A 20,691-nucleotide genomic window follows, 5' to 3' on the forward strand; every position below is an offset into this window, starting at 1 on the left:
AACACTGAACACTAAACACGACGGCACACACTAGACACTGATGGCGATGATCTCCGGCGCGCGAATGTTCACCATGCGTGTGCGAGTCCGGGGACCTGCCAAGAGAGGAGGAGGAGGAAGGGGAGTGGGAGAGGGAGAGGGGAGAGCAGAGATGCCACGGGCAGGGGAGAAAGGGGGGAGGGAGGAAGGGGGAGGGGAAGCCCGGGTTGAAGAGTGGCGGAGGGAGGGGATGGGGGAAAAGGAAAGAGAAGGGGAGGGAAGGGAAGAGAAGGGAGGGAGGGAGGGTGCCTAAAGGAAAGGACACCGGACGTGGGTGGTGGGGCAGGGTCAAAGTTGATAGGACGGGTAGATGGAGGGGAGGAGGACATCATCAGGGAGGGGGAGCTGGCGGAAGCCACCTTGGGAGAGAGTAAGGAGGGTGGAGAGATGGAGACCGGGCGGGACGTGGGAATACAGGCGCGGCAGCGGGCGGGGACGGGAGAGGATTGGGGAGACGAGCGGGTGAGGAGGATCGAGTTTACGGGAGGTGTACAGGATCTGTATCCTTTCAAGGAAAAGGAGGAGGTGGGGGAAGGGGATGAGATCATACAGGATCCGCGTGGGGGAGGGGAGACGGATGCGATAGGCGAGGCGGAGAGCATGGCGTTCAAGGATTTGGAGGGATTTATAAAAGGTAGGGGGGGGGGGGGGGCGGAGATCCAGGCTGGATGGGCATAACAAAGGATAGGGTGGATGAGGGATTTATAGGTGTGGAGGATTGTGTAAGGGTCCAGACCCCACGTACGGCCGGAAAGGAGCTTGAGGGGACGGAGTCGGGAACGTGCCTTGGCTTGGATTGTATGGAGATGGGGAGTCCGGGAGAGGCGACGGTCGAGGGTGACGCCAAGGTACTTAAGGGTGGGAGTGAGGGCGATGGGACGGCCATAGACGGTGAGATAGAAATCAAGGAGGCGGAAGGAAGGGGTGGTTTTGCCTACAATGATCGCCTGGGCCGGCAACAGCAACTGCAGAGCTACTTAATTCACTCCAACAGTAACTGCAGGCGGAGTTAAAGTGGTTTCCCACACCAACATTTCAATTTCTACGTTCACACTACAAACAAATTTACAACAAGTGTTACTGCTTTAAAGTTTTCTGGACTTCAATTTTCTCTATGAATTGCAGCGCCGAAGACTCGCTATTTATAGGCTACAAGATTGCCGCTCACAACTATCGATAGTTAACGAGTGTCGAACCACTGCAAAGAAATTTATTACACTTGTATTTCCATGGACCTAGCTTTCGTTGAATTAGTCAATTTACTTTGTTTTGCAATATTTGTAAATATGTAATAAAGCGATGCACGTACAGTGTTTGGCGGTGAATCGCACAAGACTTTAATGACAGCGAAACAACGGGACGTGATATAGTTCTCAGAAGTTACCACATCCCATTTGAAGGCGTTGTGAGTGTTAACTTTGAAGACGAAAATTTGGGCGAGCGGGAAGATCTGTGTTTGTTATTGTTTTGGTCAAGATAGTAGGTGCTTCGTGGAACTGTAGTGGTAACTCAGCCATAGGTTTCGTGCTGTTCCGATTTATAAGAAACGAAAAGCAGAACGCAAAATGGGTTGCAAAATTGTTGGAGAGAGAATAGGAAACGTAATATACATTGACATTCTGGGAGGCAAGTGAGTTGATCAGTTAAAATGATTGTGGTTAGCATATCATATTTTCCCGTAGAATATAAATGTAAAGGATTTATCTAATACTGTGTCGTATGTGCCCAAGCTGCAAGTACAGCGTTGTACTGAGAACGTTATAAACTGCAGATTTAGTTTCATAGTTGTAAGTATATATTAAAGAGTACAAAGGTATGTTGTATGCAACTTAGTACTGTTTATATGGTTGATGGAAGGCTTCTTGAAAGTTAACTCTCATTTAAACATTTTGAGTTGTTAAGTAGTGAAGTTCTTGAACTTTATTTTCAGTCACTGAAGTGTTTAACGATGAAACTTGCTAAAAGCAGAAGGTGACACGCAGCTAAACAGTGGATAGTGTGAGAAATTTTTTCATTTGCAAACAAGATACTGAAGTAGCAGGTAAGGGTTTATGCGGCTTACATTCAGAAAATCAGCGTCTTCAAAATTCGCTGTTTATTATTAATCTTAAGTACCAGTGGGGAGTAAATGGTTTAGGGTGTAAGTATATGAGTTTCAGTGTTAGAATAGACAATTTTTAAATCTTAGCTGCGCTGATTAAAAAGAATATGCTGTAGTACAGATTGAATAAAATTGTGCTGTCAGTCTTGTTTGTGGGCCAGTACAGTGAGAAAGATTTCTAAGTGCAAAGCAGGCAGTGCTGACGTTTTTTGGGTTGTACCAAAAAGATGCACACACTGAACAAATGTTCCAACAGAAATTAAGCTTCTTTCTAGATAATTTAGTCCTGTTTCCTTGCCAATTGGCAGTCATTGCCTTATCAATATTTGTGAGGCGGAAAGCGAAAAGGGACCTCTTGTCGAAAATTTAGGAATTTGAGTTTTTGTAGTTTTTACATTCAGCATTGCATTCTGAACAACTTGTAAAAAAATTTTATTTCTATCTCTAAATTTGAGGAAGTTATGGCAGGTTGAATATTTATGACATAAAAGAGGTGTTTTGAGATATGGGCTTTTAGAGTTTCACTTTATTATCATTGCTTGACTTTACATATGTAAGAAACAAATTCTGCATATATATTACACTTAAAATGTCCTTTGTGAAGTGGTTTGGAGTTATTTAAATTAACACTTCACAATAAGTGGATTACTCCCTGAGACCTATATCACATCAGAGTGTAAATACATTTGAAACCAAATAAATTGGCCCCTTGTTGAGAAATATATAGCAAGCCCCGTGCTTATTTTTTTGGCATAATATTTATATTTTTACACTATGTTATGGCATCTTTTGGATCAAATTTTGATCCTGGAGCAATTAATGGCACTAGAGCCACAAAAAATTGGAAGTCACAAATCCTCCAAAGTAGATTACTGAGGTCCCATATTTTGTAGTTGCCAAACGACTTGATTTTCTGTTCATAAAAAAAAGGCTGAATGGGGTTAAAGGCACTTTAACAAGATTGTTTTCACCTCTTCTTTTTTTTACTGGAATATTTGTTTGTTCAGGTTCTTCATCAGGATCCTTACTGTCGCTGACTTAAGTTTCTGGTTCACATTCTGAGCCTACTTCAAGACACATAATGTCTTTGTAGTTCTCTTTGCAATAGGTCCTGATGTTTTTAAAAGGGTACTGTTTTCGTTGTCTTGTCATGCCTGGAGGAATTACTGCAGCAGGAAACCCAGTGGGTTCATTGTCATTGGGGAAGATGCAATACACAAATTCATTTCCATCAATGTCCAATTTGCAATGTACTCTATCTTTGGAGCTAACGTTGAACTCAAAGTGGTTGTATTTAGTTATGTGAGGTACTTTGTTAGCATTATTATCCTTCAAGAAATTTAGCCAGTCATATGTATACAGCAACTTCACCTATTTCATTTCCAACAGCAACAGTTGAGTTAACATGTGTTGTAGATGTAGATTTCTCAATGCAGTCGGCGAACTCTTGTATGGAAGAGATATAGGCGACCCTAAATCTTTTCTTTAAAAGACCATATGCCCAGTCACATGCAAATTTTGTGTGACCTACTGGCATGAATGACAAAACAGTTCTCTTATTTTTGTTATTACTGATTCTCCGAGCAAGATATCGTAATAAGATGTTGTTCTTGTTCTGACCTACACAATTGTCAGCATGAATGAACATTGTCTTCTCCATGACTGTAGTTTTTCGAGTAGTTGTGGAAAAGACTGGCAACAACATTGAATCCCTTTGTTGTTCCTACACTTTCTGGGAGTAGATGGTTTACTTGTTTGTTCACAGTCTCACACATAACCCCAAATATTCCTATTCTGAATGGAACCAAGAACTAAATAGGTCCAGGCTGCAACGGGTTACTGGGTATGTAAACCTGCTGGGCCATGTCAAAACCGTAGTGTACACAACTTCTATCACCATCTTCAAAATTTTCCTTAGTCTTTTTGATAGTTCCCTTATAAAACTCTCTTTATTTTGCAAGAAGTTGTAGATGGGACCTCATTTTTTCAATAGTTTCCATTTTAGTTTCTTCAGGCACTGATGCCATTACAGTTCCTGGAGTGAAATGCCATTGGCAAAATGCACAAAGATCTGATTTGGGCTTCATGACAACTATTTTTGGGCATATCTCTTTCCAAATATTACAGAACACTTTACTTGATACTGGTTTTACGGGCATATCATTTGTAAAGGAAGCCATGTAAGTTTCAAAAATTTTGGCTTTATTAGCACTTGAAGGTAGAAGTTTGAAATTTGCATTAAATTGAGTGCTACTTCTGCCTGGTAAAATTATGGCATGTTGTTCTGCGTAGTTGTGTAAAAACTTTACAACAAACTCTGAATCAGAAAAAGAAGTCACATTCTTAGGAAGTTTTCTTGCATTACCGTGAGCTTTGACAGTCAATCCTGTATCATTTTACATTTTTGTTAGAGCGCTTTAGTCTTTTAATTTTAATATTGTTGGAAAACATGTAAGTGTTTTTACAAACATGCCGACCTTTTACTTAGTATTAACTTCGTGGTTGTTTCCTCTCAGTTTGTACTTTATGTTTACGAGCTGTCAAAGAAGAATCTGAAGTTACACACTGCAATTGGCCTAAAATTACTTGATCTAATGTGTTGACATTGTTCTCATACTGATCAATCTCAGCACATTCATGACGTATTTCCAAATAGTCATCAACTGAACAGTAATTGCAACATTCTTCTTTGCACCCGCAACCTGCTTTTAAAAACTCTGAAACGAGAGCATGATCTCTGTCAGCATCAAAAGAGTCAATTAAATTTATGCAGCCATCAGGTCAAAGTCTTCAGCACCATCGTTCTCATCTGCAACTTGATCACTATTAACTTTTTGTTCTATTTCAATAATAACATTATCAGTAACATTATCGTTGTTACCTAAGGCTTCATTAAACTTCGGAATGTCTTGTAATAAAGAAATACCAGATAGGTTTTTGCTTGTACTGAAAATTTTACTCTTCCGACAAGAGGTCCCTTTTTGCTTTCTGCTTCACATTTACTATCTGAGGCTACTGTCATGTTATTTGCTCAAGGTCAGGTGCTGACGCTACACCCATCTGCTTAGACCTGTGACGTACCTGTGATGTGGTGTTAATGTCATGGTGAGATTTGATGTTTCTGAGTCTGTTTGTGTTTGTAGATGGTGTGTTGTAGTATTTGGGGGCGCTCTCTTGTGCTAGATGTATGTTAGTGAGTTGTTTGACATGAATTGAATGTTTCAGGTTGCTATTGGAAGAATTTCTGCTGGTTTTCTGCTGAGATAGTTTGAATTTTCACATTGTACCTGATGGATTCATTTTTATTTTCGGAAATATTAGTGGCATGTGTTTCTTATGGTCGGAGATTTAATATTAATTTCTTCTTTCTTCATCAGTTGTGAATAAGATACAGATATTTATGAGTAGGTCATTACTTGTTGCAGTGGGAGATATTTTTGTTTTTATTATATGTTTTATGATGGTGATGAATGAGTCGTCGCCAGTGTTGGCTGGTGACCAGTGCTAAATAGAAACATATAAATCACAGCAGGTTTGTCAGTAATGTCAATAAGGTGCTGGCTGCATGGTCTGGATCTGCAACGACTAAAATAATTAGAAGTCATTGGAAAAAATTATATATATTGTACTTAACTGGTTGTTCAGGATTCTTCTTGGCTCCATACATATAATTATAAACAGATAGCTATTGAGGCCTCACTTAGGCCATACATTACTAAACGCCTTGTTAGAGGTTGCTTCCTATCAGCTGAAGGTTATGCTACTTTACTACTTGACATTCCGAGCAAGAGTGGACGAGAGCTCGCTAGAAACTTGATACAAGCCGCAGAGCAGCGCTGGTTATGACTCATGGGTTCAATGATACTAATACGGACAGCAATCGATAACTTCAACCCCTGACAATTGTGGTATCATACGTTGATACCACATTCCTCCCTCGCAAATCTGCGAATGGCCGTTGAATGTGGTTTACGGCCGCCACGTGGGGGACGCCATGCTGATGTAGTCAAGGAGGTGGGAAGCCTGACTGCAGGCGGGGCATGCCCACCTACACCCTGCCATTCCGACCAATGGGAGACAGGAAACGCGTGGAAATCTACTCCAGGGTGCATGTCAACATGAGGCATCTGCGCTTCTACAGCTATGGGAGCAACCGAAGGGTCGGCCTCCATCGGGTCGGGGCACCTGACTGGCATCAAAGACTGGAAGTCAGGAAGTGCAGACTGTTCTGTGGCGTTGGATGGCGTTGTAACCTGAATTTCACTGTGCCCTATCACAGTTGAAGGCACCTGGTCCATCTGGTCACCGCAGCGTTTGCTGGCACTGCGGGCGACTCCCCTGTGAGACATGGTATGCGTGCTGGCACGTCATCACGCGGCAAAGGTGAAGCTACGGGTGCTGGCACCCAGGTGTGAGGAGAGCAAGAAAGAGGGCCCTTCGGGGGCACCCCCGACGGCGCCGACACTGGAAACATAGGGTAAGTGGCAGAGACACCACGGCTAAAGAGACGCATCTGCTTCTAATATCTGGACACCTCACCAGATGGACCTGATATGACAAACATAGGACGACCAAGATGGCGAAGGGTGCACCCTTTCAACCATCGGCGATTGCCGTGGGAATGATGAAAATAGACAATATCATCAGGCAAGATTTTGTGGGTCTGCCATGGCAAAGAAATGCAGTGTGGGGGATGCAACAAATGCAGAGTTCTGTGAGGATGACCTTGCAGTGATTCACCTGCAAAGCACCGGCACATGGCTGCGATCGGTACAAAGACAAAAACATCAAAAGAGCATCCTAACAAGAATGAGAGTCAATCAATTTAGACATTTGCGACTTAAATGTCCGAACGAATCTTTCAACGGCTCCGTTTGATTGAGGGGAGAATGTTGCTGAAGTTAAATGCTGAATACCATTAGCTTCATAAAAGGTTTTGAACCCTGCAGACACAAATTGAGGTCCACTGTCAGTGACAATGACTTGTGGCAGTCCTTCTATGCCAAATATAGAAGACAAGTATTTGATGGTAGCAGATGATGTTGATGACATGTGAACAACAGATGGAAAACTGCTAAAAGAATTAACCATCGTGCATCCCAGACAGCACAAGCGAAATCTAAATGTAAGCTATTCTGTGGCAAAGTTCCCTTAGGCCAAGAGAAAATTTTCTGCGGTGGTGCGGATGGTTTTCTGCACACACAGAACAAGAACAACAAATCTTGGGTATGTCAGCGACAATACCAAACCAGGTACGGTGACGGCGAGCTAACTGTTTTGTCTGTACGATACTCTAATGACCTTGGTGAAGAAGTCGTAGCACAGGTGACTGCAAACAACAAGGAACTATAACACGAGACTGATCGATCTCCGTGCAGAGCAAAATGACACCACGTTGGACAAAAAGTCGTCTGCACAAAAAAAAAAAAGACGAACCAATGGATCTTCGATCCAAATTTTATAAAAAGTAACATAACACAAAACAACACTTAATACTAGGTTGTTATCTGTTGCTGTGGTTATACGACAAAAGTCAGCAGAAAAACTTTCTACTACATCATCATTTTGCACACCAGTGAACATACAAGCCTGTTTGGAAGAGTCGAACAGCAAGTCTTCAGCTATTGGCTATCTGGGTAATGTGTTGGCGTGGGTTTTCGTAACTCCAAAAATCAAAGCAAGAGCTTCCTTCTCGATCTGCGAGTAGTTGCACTGCGCAGAAGAGAGTAGCTTTGATGCAAATGCAATCAGGCAATCGCGCAAACCAATTTTGTGTGCAAGAACAGCTCCGATCCCAAAATTGGAAGGGTCAACCATGAGGCCAAGAGGTTATGTACTAGATAACAACGCAGATTTAAGCTGCTGAAAGGCACATTCGCATTCAGGCAGCCAATTGAAAGAAACGTTCTTTCAACATAGTCGATGTAACGCTGCTGCAAGAGATGATACGTGAGGCAAAAACTTGTGATAATAATTGAGCTTTCCAAGGATGGATTGTAATTATTTAACTGTCTTGCATGCTGGTAGCTCTGATATTGCTCTTATATGATCCGGACTTAGGTGGATGCCTTGAGAGTTTATTACGTGTCCTAAGTAGGATAACTGTTCAGAAAAAAATGTACACCTGTCCTTATTGAGTTTGTCCATTCTCATGTAACACTTCAAATAACTGCCTCAAATTATTCAAATGTTCATGCTGTGTAGAAGCAGAAGCTACGATGTCATCTAGGTAATTACACACTGAAGAAATCGATGCACAGAGTCTGTAAGTACTGCTGAAATAGTGCAGGTGCAGAGGCTCATCCAAACAGAAGCCTCTTAAATTTGTAGAGACCTAAATGCGTTTTCACGATGAGAATCTTGTGGGATTCGTCATCCACAGGAATTTGAAGATATGCATCTTGCAAATCTAACTTGGAAAAATATTTACCTTGACACAATTTGTCAAACAAGTCTTCTGGACGTGGCGTAGGAAATGTTGCAACAACAAGTTGAGGATTGATGGCGGCTTTAAAATCCATGCACAGTCGCAATTTGCCTGATGGTTTTGTTAAGATAACCGACAGTGAAGCCCATAGTGATGCTGTCACTGGTTCAATCACTCCTTGTTCCTTAAGTGCATGCAGTGCTTTAGCAACTTAATCTAGAAAGCGCATGAGGCTGTGCATTGTCCTTCAATTCAGTATGCGTCTGAAAATTTGTCTCGCGCCCTAAACCTGGCGAAAAAATATCAGCAAACTCTTGACATAGTTCGGAAACACTGTTGGTGGGAACACGTTTAGTGATGGCTAGAATGTCATCGTGCATAATTAAGGAGAATACATCAAATAAATCAAGATTAGGAATGTTTACAGCTGAGGGTGAACACAGTACATGAAAAGAAATCACTTGAGTTTGCCCACGGTATGTCGCTGGCAAACTGCCCAGTCCTAAAACCTGATACTTTGACCACTGTAGGTAGCTAACGTAACATTTGCGTTACTCAGTGGAGGTGAACCAAGCAATTCGTAAGTTTTATGATTCATGAGTGTAACAGAAGCTCCAGTGTCCAACTGTAAAGGGATCATATGATTCTGAATGTTCAAGTCTACAAAAAGTTTGTTCTGCCATCAGCGAAAAATGGCATTGAGAAGCAGTGTGCACTGGCTTATGTTGACAGGAAGATCGTGTGTGATGGGTCTCCTTACGTCGGCTTGCACTGGCATCACAAAGAAAATTCACACACTCGGGCAATGTCACAGGTACTGGAGGCGAATGTACAACATTTATTTCCATTGCTTATGGCTCATTTTAGAAACCGTTCCGGTGGAAGCCACTTTGTCTGGAAATGTAATATGGAGCATTAGATTTTTGTCTTTTGAGGCACACTGCCTGGACATGTCCCTTCTTGTTGCAAAAATGGCACATGGCCTTGTGCGATGGGCAGTTCTGGTGTGAGTGCTTTGAAGTACATTGCGGACATGAGCGCAAAGCAGGCGGCTTCTGTCGGTGCATAACAGTTGTCTTTTTCCTGGAAGTGAATTGGGCAGGCGTGCACCGAGCTGGTACAGCATCATGTATGTGTGATGCGCGTGCAGCCAGCTTGCTAACCCGACAGACAGCGGGAGGCGATTCAAAAGAATTTGCAGCAAAATCCAAAGTGTCCTGCCTGTCCAAAATGTCCAACACTTGTTCTAAAGTGGGGTTGGATAATTTAAGAATTTGCTTTCTAATGCGTGTGTCTGGCACGTTTTGCACAATAGTGTCCTGTACCATGATGTCAGAATATGATATGCCACAAGAACATGAAAAGCCGCAGTTGCGAGTGAGGCCTTGCAAAGTGGCTACCCACTCACGGTAATTCTGCTGAGGTGCACGTTTTGTGTGGAAAAATTTGTACTGCTGAGTGACAACATTCACACTTTCCTTGTAATAATTCCTGAACAAGTTCTTCGAAACTATGCTGATCTGGAGAACTTCTCGGGAAGAGTTTGAGGAGAATGTGGTACGATGCCACGCCAACACAAGATAAAAGCACATGCAGCCGTGTTTTACTTTGGATGTCATATGCAGCAAGGTGGTGTGAAAACTGTACGTGTCACGCCTGCCAGCTTTCCACGCAGAAGTCAAATGCGCGAAACAGCGGCGCTGTGACCTGCTGTACGGCCAGCTCCTGTGCAGCTGGTACTTGTGGTACAGCTTGTTGTTGTCCCTCGACGAGCAGTCCCAATGTGTGTAGTAGTGCATTGGGCTGCTGATTCTGTAATCATAACAGTTCTGCCTCTGGATTTGCCATCACAACGAAAGCAAATAATCACGAACGGGACTAGGAAAAAATGTCATGCACTCACAATCACACCATGCGGAGAGGATGGGTGGCACAGCTGGGTATATAGTTTGTAAACATGTATAAATAGGCTGCTGTCACTGTTCCACTTTCCAAAAAATCTGTACCTTTAACCTTGTCGCCAATTGTTATGACGACGACGAACGAGTCGTCGCCAGTGTTGACTGGTGGCCAATGCTAAATAGAAACATATAAATCACAGCAGGTTTGTCAGTAACTTCGATAACGTGCTGGCTGAATGGTCTGGATCTGCAACGACTAAAATAATTAAAAGTCGTTGGTAAAAAAATAATATATATTGTACTTAACTGGTTGTACAAGATTCTTCTTGGCTGCATACATATAATTATAAACAGATAGCTATTGAGGCCTCGTTTGGGCCATATGTTACTAAGTGCCTTGTTAGAGGTTGCTTCCTATCAGCTGAAGGCTTTACTACTTGACGTCCCGAGCAAGAGTGGATGAGAGCTCGCTAGAAAGTTGATACAAGCCACGGAGCGGCACTGGTTGCAACACGCGGGTCCAACGATACTAATATGGACTGTGGTCGATAACTTCAACCCCTAAGTGTGGTATCGAACATTGATACCACACTATGTATGGTATGAGTTTGTTGACTATAGTTTCTTTGTGAATATTGAAATTATTGATGACCAATTTTTCATAAATTTTGGGATTTTTCTTGTCAGTGTGTGGTAATTGTGTTGGACTGTGATTGGTTGATATCATGGTTAATGATGTACCATTAGAATATGTACTGTGGTCTTTGCATTAGGTAGAGTAAGTGAAAGTGTGGAAAATAGATTTTAGCATTTGAGTGTGTTTCTTTTTGTGCAGTGGGCTTTGTTTTTTGGTGCTATATAGGCCAATTTGTGTCATCGGGTTTTGGAGTTGGGTGCAAGTTCACGATATCAAGACCTTTGCTTGAGGATTATGGGTGAAGTGAAATTTGCAACACCATGTTTTAGAGTTGTATGTTGGTTCCTGGTGTCGAGGGCTTTGTTGGAGCTATGTAGGTGAAAATTGTGGTGTTGAGTTTTTTAGTTGTGTATGGGTTACTGGTATTGTAGTCCTCATTTGAGATACTGAAATTTACAACACCAATAGATTTTGTTTTTGTAATTAATTTGTGTTAAATTTTGAGGATTTCATGTGCTTGATTTTTGGTCAAATATTTGTTTTGCTGTAATGTCATTATTCTTACTGTCGTATATTTGTCCGCGCCCGAACCCACCTCCGTCATAGAGTTCTCCTGTCAGTTTCATTCTGATGTTGGAGTTAAAGACTTCACATGTTATTTATGTTTGTTTGCAGTTGTAATAAGTAATGTCAAGGTCACCGTATTGTATGTGCTTGAAATAGTTTAAACCATGTTGATGACATTACTGTTCAAAGCAGGTGGGTGGAGTCATGATTTTTGTTTTGCCAATCTACCTTTTATAATAGAGCAGTAGATCCCTTTATATAGACTGATTTTGTTCTTCAGATATAGTTTGTGTGTCTAACTAGAAATAATGCTATGTTCCAAGGATCATTGGTCTGTTTGTACCAAAATGGTGTAGGTTACATTGGTTTTACACTCTGTGTCTTCTGTGTCTACATACTAGCTACTTACAGATTACCAGCTAGCTCACTGGCTGAAAAGTAATAATAATGAACATATTGGTATCTGTCACTGCTCATGTTACTGTGAAGGAATATTGACATTTAGTTCTAAATAGCCCAAGCAATCGTAGTCTTATGCCACAAGGTTTTTGTTAAATACCTCTCTTCAGGCAGATGTAGCCAGAAGAAGCAATTTCAGTTCAGGTTTAAAATTGTGTAAAGGTTTCCAGCAACCAGGCACCTATGATTTTATTCTTCAGTTTCTATTTACCATGACTGGTTTTGAATTCACAAGAGATTTATTATCAGATGGGACATATTTATTGCATATTTCCAGCATTGTTGTGGCTCATGTAGCCATGGCCAGAGAACAAAACATGTACACACTGAATGTAGTGAGAAGTATGTACAGTTCACGCCTGGCCACAGCAGCACCACTCCAGCAGTGCTGCAAACATGCACCATCTGATGATAAGGCAACAGTTGGCTCTCCCCATCCTGTGCATCATACTGCACCTGAGAATGCTGTCTGGCGGGTAAAAAAAAATCAGTCATTATAGTGGGCATATAGGTGTCATGAAAGAACTGTAGTGTGGCTGTGAAAAATCAGTTCAAGCTGAACTGTGATCTGCACCATCAATACAAGACAGAGATCTAACTTAGGAATTATATCCTATGGTGTGAAGATATTTGAGAAGCTCCCATCTAACATACAGCAAGTAATTGGTTATCTCAGCCAATTAAAAACATTCCTGGTGATGTCTTCTTCCACTGCTTATCTTAGTGCAAGGGTTTGATTCCTCCTTTAGATGGATGGCAAGTAGTATGTTGTAAACTATCCTGTGTAATAACAGATTTAGGTTACTATTTTCTTTGAAAAATACTTTATTAATTAAGTAAATATTAAGTTCCTGTTAAGACGGTCTGCAGCTACCTAACGTAACTGAAGTCACAGCAGCTTTCTTTCTAATTCATTAGAACACTTTTAACTGGCAGAGACAGAACTATTATTAAGCAGTATTGTGATAGTTTCTTGTTAATATAATGTAGGGCTTAAGCAATGTTTGGTTGTTTACTTGTTCCATAGCCCTGTAAGTTCACCTTCTTGGTGGGATGTAAAGAACATGGTGGATGAGTAGAAGGACTCACTATTCTTTCGAAATTGTGATGGTTTATTTATGTCAAGCCATGTTAGTAAATGTATATCTTGTGAAGGAGCTGTTAGAATGTGTGACGTTTGCCTGCTTTATTCCTTCCTTGATAGTCCTCTGTGTCGGTGTGCTGCATTGTTATACTAGCTGAAAGATAGTGGGTGGAAGCTCAACACTGACTACTGTAAATGATGTGGCCAACAGTTGCACAATTGCGATTCACAGTTCTTTACTTTCACTGTTCACAACCTGCCCAATATTACACAATTATATGGCGGATTAACTATGGGTTAATGTTGAAAAGCCTCATTAATAGGTTGCAGGCAACATCAGCATATTGCTGCAATAGTTTGCCATTGAATATCTATGAGCAGTAAAAACCTAACTAGGCAGTTCTTGCAGAATAATACGAAGTGTGTGACACTATTTCTCAAATAAATTGAACAGACATTGTCATTAATTGTTCTAACACACGGCTTATTTGTGTTACACTTATTCCACTGTTAAGTTGATGGATTGTTGTTGATTTAATGAATACATAATTCCTGTCTGAAAATCGGCTGTGGACTGACTGTCTCAGCACCAAAAATCAGTTTTTTGTATATCCCCACAATAATAGGCACTGAAGCTTTACATTTTCACTGTTTAAGTTACAGAAATTACAATTAAAATTTAACTCATAACTCATTCTTTTTAGTAGTTCCTTCTACCACAAAGATTAGGCCGAATCATTTGTTTAAATAATGACATTCATATAGTTACACAAACAATACTTTTGACAAACCTGGTAATTATTTTGGAATTAATTAAGGGCTGACTTTGCTAATATGTTTTTGGATAGAGCCAAATAGATACTTTAAGAATCTGAGTAGTTTTTCTTCCAAATGTTTATATTTACTACAGAATTTATATTTGTTTATAAGTCAACAATAGAATCTGTCACAAAACAATTACTGATTTCACCCTATAACAAAAATTTAAATAGGAATGGTCAAAATAAATTAGGAAATTAATTACATATACAAAAGTAGGCACAAAATTAGACCTCGTGCTATATTCCTTAAGACGGAGGGCCAGCATCTCTCTTTTATGGAAATGCAGATTATATTCATACATGTAAAGGTAACTAGGCAAAAATTAAAATAAAAATAATTTAAGGAGACAGGTGGAAAAATAAGAGACGAAGTAAAGAGATCCCAGCTTGCTTCGTCACAAATGCTTAAGGCCTTGAAGATGCACCTATAAAATGACTCTTGGTAAACACTAGCATCACTGTCCGCAGCTGCCCATTTACATTGTGAATGCAACATGTTACCAGATTAGCTGATTATATGCTTCACCATTTGACAACTTAATATTTGCTCAAATGCAGCAGTTCTCACTCCTAGGTGCTTCATTGGCAATGGAGTGGTGTACTCTACACACAAAATTCATGTTACTAATCAGTACATATTTAATTCTTTTCTAATTTGACATACAGTGATGTTATTCTACTTATGTTTGTTCTTTTCACTCATTCAGTATATCTTTGATTTATTTTCAGAAAGATATCGCAACTTCAGTAGTACCACAACAGAACAACTACAGGAGCGAAATGTACACCTCGCCACTCTAAATTGGGGCCCAGCTCATCGCCAGACTGCAGAAGGACGTCTCTGTGAAATAGGATACCCTGGACTGTATTTAAGCTCTTATGGGGTGTGATGGTTACAGAAACATCCGCCAGCTTGTCACAAGCTAGTAATGTTGGTGACTGGGCTGAGGATGCTGTTTTGATCAAGACTGACCCACATCTCGTTTTGGACAATCCCTCCACCACTCCAAATGCTCCACAAAAAACTGAGGCTTCATTGTCATGAAAGACTGCCCATCAGCTCTTGAACATACAAGGTACCGTGGCGAATAAGTTCCGCTGCCATCCTTAGCCTGATGTTCCTTCCATGGTGTGGCCAAGAAGGGGAACGATTTGGCGTCGCACTTCTGTGTGTTGAATTGAACTTGTGATCGCTTAGAGACTGCTAGTATTTTACCACCACCAGCAAGAGATGATGGACTACGCTTCATCGTGTGTCATTCGCCCTGATGCCACCCACTCAGACCATGGGCACTACCCACAGGTGCCACCTAGCCACAGCAAAGGCCACCTGGCAGGACGGCCATTGCCGGACGTCCCGATGCCGCAGGGGGATGGGTATCTACCCCTTGGCATACGTGGGGATTTAATGGCGCAAGCATCAGCAGAGCAATCCCTGTGTGGTCAGGGGGCTACAACCAACACGTTACATGGCGGCCCCACCACAACAGACTGGCTACCGTGCTGGATATCAGGTGCAAAGAAATCCATGGACATCGTTGAAACAGAAAGCGACACTGCACAATGCATGGTGGAAAACACATCCAGGAAGGTGTCCTCGCCCAATAGATGGGGAATGAGCGGGACTGAGATGCGACAATGAGGAAGTGGGCTAAAGATTTCAATGCACGATGGACATTATGCACCATGTAAGGCTCCCTTCCCCAATTGGCTTGATCTTCGGGAAAATTTTGAAGAATGGTGTTCAAAACCATACAGGGGACCGTCACATAAAGGCTGAAACGTGGGAAACTCCTTTTAATCGCCTCTTATGACAGGCAGGAATACCTAGGGCCTATTCTTACCCCTGGACATGCAGGGGGAGAACCATCAGTGATTTCACCATACAGGCAAAGCAAAGATGACTGATGTGAATCTTCTACTTACTATCTAAACATTTTGGGGATGACTGGAAGAGCATAGGAGATTTAGATTTCTGTGCAAACTTCATTGGTGCAGTTCCTATTGTAACTGGCAGTGAGGAAGGGGTTTGTACATCAGCTTGTGGTTGCTTGAAAGGAGCATGAGGACCTTACCAAATATTAAGAGAAACCAAAAGAATGGCCATTCTCAAGATTCTATAAATCAAAATATTTACCAGAAAGACATGCTGAGTTTGATATGAAATGATTAATGTGACCATATTTATTGTGTAATAAAAATGTTTTCAAAGACAAATGGCACCAAAAAGGACATCATTAACACTGTTATTCTACGATAGTAACAAAAATAAATACTTAGTTATGTATTTGCCTCATTAATTTTTTTTATTTTTATATTTGTATTTAGTCATGGCGTATTAAGACCGTCACATTTTCGTTAAATATGAAGAACAGAATTGCAAAATTGATTTCACTTTTTCATGTTTCTAGAAGTACATTTCAAACATAACAACTTCACATTTTAAAATTTGTGAAAAATTTCCCAGGTTACAGGTAATGAGTTTTTTTGTCATTATGCAATTTGAAATGATGCTCCCCAGTTACACATAGTGGACAATTTCATAAGACAATGAATTCACTGGCAATGAACATAAGTACATTCTCTCAAAGAATGCATTTTGGACCTTTGGCATTAGTATCTAACTGCATAGATAGTAAATTGAGCCAGATGTAGCTTACTGTTGATGCTATTTTTAATGTTGCTGGAAAATATTGCAGTGTTACTGACAGATAACTACAGGTAAGTTCTTAAATATGCATGGCAGTGTTGTTTCAATTTGATGGGCATTTGGATACCAATTTGAATTTCATTCGTCTCCTGCAACATCAACCTCAATGACATGCAGAGAATGCATCTACATAATAATTATCTAATAAATAAGGTGTTTCATGAGACTTTTAGGGGTGCCACTGAATGGGATGAGGGCTTGTGGGAAGTAATCACGAATAGTTAAGTAAAATTTTCACAGGCATGATGAATTAACCCCATGCTAATATACAAATGGAGTAACCAATTTCGAATGAGATGTTTACCCTGTTTTTATTTTTCAAGGTAACTGCCACAAGACGTACATTCTTCCCAGACTACTCCCCGTGCCGTTTCTTCCTGTGTGGACCTCAAGGGCAAAGACCATATTCCTTGATTTCTAACAACCGAATTGAGAAAGTGCACCACCACAGTTAATGAAAATGGTAGACTATATCTGCTAGAAAGAACTCGGGGAAAAAAATGGGACTAAGACTTTAACACCTGTGATGTTTCTAATGGGTCTCATACCTGGTACCTCACACATTTCAAATTCTCGTTACAGAGATAATGTTAGGATAACGTATTTCTTTGTTTATTTTAGATGAAAATATGGCCTTCCAGAACTTCCAGTTTCTGTTCACCTTATACACTGAAGTGACAGAAGTCATGGGCTACCCCTTAATATATTGCCAGACCACCTTCTGCCTGACGTAGTGCAGCAACTTTATGTGGCATGGATTCAGAAAGTCATTAGAAGTTCCCTGCAGAAATATTGAGCCATGCTGCCTCTACAGCCACCCATGATTCTGAAAGTGTTGCTGGTGCAAGATTTTGTGCACAAACTGATGTCTTAATTTTGTACCGTAAATGCTTGATGGGATTCATGTCAAGTGATCCAGGTGGCCAAATCATTTGCTCAAATTGTGTAGAATATTCTTCAAACTAATCATGAACAGTTGTGGTGTGGTGATATGGTCAATTGTCATCCACAGAAATGAAGTCCATAAATGGTTGCAAATGGCCTGCAAGTAGCTGAACATAACCATTTCGTCAACCATTGGTTCAGCTGGACCAGAGGATCCAGTCCAGTCTGTGTAAACTCAGTCCACACCATTATGGAGTCACAAACTGCTTGCACAGTGCCTTGTTGATAACTTGGGTCCATGGCTTCATGGGGTCTGCACCACACTAGAATCCTACCTTCAGCTCTTACCAACTGAAACAGGGACTCATCTGACCTGGCTACAGTTCTCCAGTCATCTAGGGTCCAATCAATGTGGTCATGAGCCTAGGAGAGGCACTGCAGTCTATATCGTGCTGTTAGCAAAGGTACTCCTGTCGGTTGTCTCCTGCCATAGCCCATTAACACCAAATTTCACCATGCTGTCCTAACGGATACATTCATCATGTCCCACAACAGTTTCTGCAGTTATTTCATGCAGTGCTGTTTGTCTGTAAGCACTGACAACTCTATGCTGCATTTGTCAAGAATGTATACCGAGTTCCTTTAATACTTTTTTCTTATCTTCCTCCCTCATTCTTTCTTCTTCTTGTCTACTAACAGCTTATCTTATTAAGAAAGAAAATGTATGCACTGAGACACTGGAATCTCCATTAATATGATGACTGCCATGAGGTCATAGCAGAGCCTCACCCCTAACACTGTGTGCCTGGTTTGGCCTGGTGGTGAAACATCCATCACTATGCATGTGGCAGTCAACATGTTAAAAGTCACACACACTATTAAGACTTTTTTTCATTTCTTCCCCTCGTCTCCCCTCTCCACCTCTAAGGAACTATACATCTAAAAATTTATTCACAGTGCTAGAAAAGAAATAAAATAACAGTTTACAATGCTTGCACTTCAAGATGACAATCACTTGAAATGATGTCGTGTAGCTGACGACACATTTCATGTCTTAAAGAAGGTAGACTTCACATCTATCAAGACTGGCACTGAACTTCAATTAATTTCCTCCTGAATTTGGTCCTTCATTTCCTGGATGGTGTTTGGTGGGTCCACTGGAAGATCTGAGATTTCAAATGACCCCAAAGGAACAAATCACACACTGGAAGGTCAGGGGATCTTGGAGGCCAGGAAATGTCCCCACTGTTGGAGATCAGATGACCAGGAAAGATGTTCTGCAGCATGTTAATGGAATGCTGCAAGGTATGGTCTTGTTGAAAGAATGTCTCTAAAGTTACAGGAAGTTGTCACATTAGGGTGTGTTTCACTATGTGAACATAATGTTTTGTATTCATGGTACCGGCATTAGCACAGTTGTCTTAAAAGAAATAGCACCCAACAATTCCAAACATTAATATACTGCACCACACCACCACTTTATGACTGAAGTTGTGTTTCATGAAGCATTTCAGGATTTTCACATGATCAGTCGCTAAAGTTTTGCTTGTCAGCAAAGCCTGACACCTCATCATTCATTGTCAGATTGTTGCACAGACGTGGTGGTGTTGAACCCCAAAAACTTCTGGTGAAAGAATAGTATTTTCAGGAGCTCATTTGCATCAGTTTTTTGCACTATCTGAATTTTGTATAGGTAGTTTTGCAGTTCTTTGTGCTATATTCACCACACACTGCAATCTGTTGCGTCAAGTTTCAGCAAGTGCTTTTCTGCAGAATGCCTGGAATTTCGGCTGAAGGCTTCTTCCATTCTTGCAACATTCTCTAGTGTACACATCCATTTTGCACTTCCATCCCTCTTTTGCACCTCATCACCCATTTCCTCAAAGTTCTGTACCTGTACTTTGATAGCATGTGCTGATGGGACAGGGGCATGACTTGCGAGATTGTAATGAGTACAAAAAACACACTGCATAGCTGCTTAGTTGTCATTTTTGGAAATCACCTTCGTGGCAACAACACGTTGTTCACTGGCCCATGATGGCATCTCCACTGAACATAAATATCAGGGTCAGTGGCATCACTCCCGTTTTGTGATTCCTACTTCCAGTGTTGCCAAATCTCTCATTTCACTGCCGCACCTGTTGTTTGTTATTTTACCTTTCATATCCAAAGCTGAAGAACCAACGCATGTGTATATGACATTGGTAAGTGCATCAAGTGATCTTCAGTGGTTTCAGTTGTAGTTTTCATGTTCATGTTTCATTAATATTCCTGATGCACACTTAATTGTGAGATCATAATGCAATGGACAATATGGAGATACTACTATACCTGAAAAATAAACTTACTTCCTTACTACTTTATTTTCCAAGATGCTAAATTACTGCCTCAGATTAATTTTACAAGTAGTTAGCAAAGTTTGTGTCAAATGTTTTCAAACAGTGTTTTTTCCAAAGATTGTAGCCAATGGATTATACTCTCAGCCAATACTGCAACTTATTTTTACTCTCTGCATAGGACATTACATTACTATGAAATAAACACAAGTGACCTCAACTTACAACATTAGTCTTCCTTCTTCTCTGACTTTTGAACTATGAAAATGAAACGTGCATATGGCATATTTTGCCAGGGGTACCTTTTCAGGGAGTTTGTCAGCTGCAAGTCGTTTCAGTTGATTTCATTTTGATGACTTACATGCCGGTATTGATGAGGACAAAACAATACCCAGTCCCCAAGCAGAGGAAACTGCTGACTCTGCTGGTAATCAAATCCAGGCCCCTTAAATATCATTCAGCCACACTGACCACTAAACTATGAAGGTGGGAGTGAACTATGAAATGCAGTTAAAAAAAGTTCATAATTGAAGTATCAAAAATTTCAGTTATATGCTTAAAATAATTAGACATCACTTTTGATTATAGATCTTCACAGTTATTAATTTACAAGATATGTCCACAAGGCAAGTTCCATTTGGTTATATAAAACAAACGTGCACAGACACAGACAGAAAAAATATTTATTGTAAAAAATCTGCAACTGTTAAACTACTTTTTTACA

Source organism: Schistocerca americana, chromosome X, assembly GCF_021461395.2.
Source record: "Schistocerca americana isolate TAMUIC-IGC-003095 chromosome X, iqSchAmer2.1, whole genome shotgun sequence".
NCBI classification, from domain to species: Eukaryota; Metazoa; Arthropoda; class Insecta; order Orthoptera; family Acrididae; genus Schistocerca; species Schistocerca americana.